The sequence below is a fragment of the Triticum urartu genome, chromosome 5A, assembly GCF_056163025.1.
Source record: "Triticum urartu cultivar PI428250 chromosome 5A, HENAU_Tu73, whole genome shotgun sequence".
NCBI lineage: Eukaryota > Viridiplantae > Streptophyta > Magnoliopsida > Poales > Poaceae > Triticum > Triticum urartu.
In genome coordinates this window covers 611,659,763-611,662,458 of record NC_141877.1, presented here as the reverse complement: position 1 = coordinate 611,662,458, position 2,696 = coordinate 611,659,763, and positions in this window count along the sequence as shown.

The following is a 2,696-nucleotide window of genomic DNA, read 5'->3' as shown; positions in this document are numbered from 1 at the left end:
CAATCTTCACGCAATACATGAGCGTGAGCCATGGATATAGCAGTATAGGTGGAATAGAATGGTGGTTGTGGAGAAGACAAAAAGGAGAAGATAGTCTCACATCAACTAGGCATATAAACGGGCTATGGAGATGCCCATCAATAGATATCAATGTGAGTGAGTAGGGATTGCCATGCAACGGATGCACTAGAGCTATAAGTATATGAAAGCTCAAAAAGAAACTAAGTGGGTGTGTATCCAACTTGCTTGCTCATGAAGACCTAGGGCAATTTGAGGAAGCCCATCATTGGAATATACAAGCTAAGTTCTATAATGAAAAATTCCCACTAGTATATGAAAGTGATAACATGAGAGACTCTCTACTATGAAGATCATGGTGCTACTTTGAAGCACAAGTGTGGTAAAAGGATAGTAACATTGTCCCTTCTCTCTTTTTCTCTCATTTTCTTTTATTATTTATATATATTTTTATTTGGGCCTTTTCTCTTTTTTATTTTATTTTATGGCCTCTTTTTATTTGGGCTTCTTTGGCCTCTTTTTTTTATTTTTCGTCCGGAGTCTCATCCCGACTTATGGGGGAATCATAGTCTCCATCATTCTTTCCTCACTTGGGAAATGCTCTAATAATGATGATCATCACACTTTTATTTTTCTTATAGCTCAACAATTACAACTCGATACTTAGAACAAAATATGACTCTATGTGAATGCATCCAGTGGTGTACCGAGATATGCAATATGACAATGATGGAGTGTGTCATGATGAACTAGATGGTGGAAATTTGCATGGCAATATATCTCGGAATGGCTATGGAAATGCCATAATAGGTAGGTATGGTGGCTGTTTTGAGGAAGGTATATGGTAGGTGTATGATACCGGCGAAAAGTGTGCGATATTAGAGAGGCTAGCAGAGGTGGAAGGGTGAGAGTGCGTATAATCCATGGACTCAACATTAGTCATAAAGCACTCATATACTTATTGCAAAAATCTATAAGTTATCAAAGCAAAGTATTACGCGCATGCTCCTAGGGGGATAGATTGGTAGGAAAAGACCATCGCTCGTCCCCGACCGCCACTCATAAGGAAGACAATCAATAAATAAATCATGCTCCGACTTCATCACATAACGGTTCACCATACGTGCATGCTACGGGAATCACAAACTTTAACACAAGTATTCTTTAAATTCACAACTACTCAACTAGCATGACTTTAAAATTATCACCTCCATATCTCAAAACAATTATCATGTTTCAATCTTTTCTTAGTATTCAACACACTCAAAAGAAAGTTTCACAAATCTTGAATACCAAGCATATTATCATTAAGCAGATTACCATGCTATTAAGAGACTCTCAAAATAATTTAAGTGAAGCATGAGAGATAAATAGTTTCTTTAAAACAAATCCACCATCGTACTCTAAAAGATCTAAGTGAAGCACATAGAGCAAAATTATAATGCTCAAAAGATATAAGTGAAGCGCATAGAGCAAAATTATGTAGCTCAAAAGATATAAGTGAAGCACATAGAGTATTCTATCAAATTTTAATTTATGTATGGCTCTCTCAAAAGGTGTGTACAGCAAGTATGATTGTGGTATACTAAGACACAAAGACACAAATATACAAGACGCTTCAAGCAAAACACATATCATGTTGGTGAATAAAAATATAGCTCCAAGTAAATTACCGATGGAAGTCGACGAAAGAGGGGATGCCTTCCGGGGCATCCCCAAGCTTTGACTTTTTGGTGTCCTTGGATTATCTTGGGGGTGCCATGGGCATCCCCAAGCTTAGGCTCTTGCCACTCCTTGTTCCATGATCCATCAAAAGAATTCACCCAAAACTTGAAAACTTTACAACACAAAACTCAAAATAGAAAACTCGTGAGCTCCGTTAGCGAAAGAAAACAAAAGACCACTTCAAGGTACTGTAATGAACTCATTCTTTATTTATATTGGTGTTAAACCTACTGTATTCCAACTTCTCTATGGATTATAAACTATTTTACTAGCCATAGATTCATCAAAATAAGCAAACAACACACGAAAAACAGAATCTGTCAAAAACAGAACAGTCTGTAGTAATATGTAGCTAGCGCAATATATGGAACCCCAAAAATTCTAAAATAAATTTCTGAACGTGAGGAAGTTATCTATTAATCATCTGCAAAAAGAATTAACTAAATAGCACTCTTCAAATAAAAATTACAGCAGTTCTCGTGAGCGCTAAAGTTTCTGTTTTTTACAGCAAGTTCAACAAGACTTTCCCCAAGTCTTCCCAACGGTTCTACTTGGCACAAACACTAATTAAACACAAAAAAACACAACCAAAACAGAGGCTAAATAATTTATTTATTACTAAACAGGAGCAAAAAGCAAGGAATAAAAATAAAATTGGGTTGCCTTCCAACAAGCGCTATCGTTTAACGCCCCTAGCTAGGCATAAAAGCGAAGATAGATCTAGGTATTGCCATCTTTGGTAGGCAATCCATAAGTGGCTCTCATGATAGTTTCATATGGTAATTTTATTTTCTTTCTTGGAAAGTGTTCCATGCCCTTTTTAGTGGAAATTGAAATCTAATATTCCCGTCCTTCATATCAATAATCGCACCAACCGTTCTAAGGAAAGGTCTACCAAGAATAATAGGGCAAGAAGGATTGCAATCTATAGCAAGAACAATGAAATCTACGGG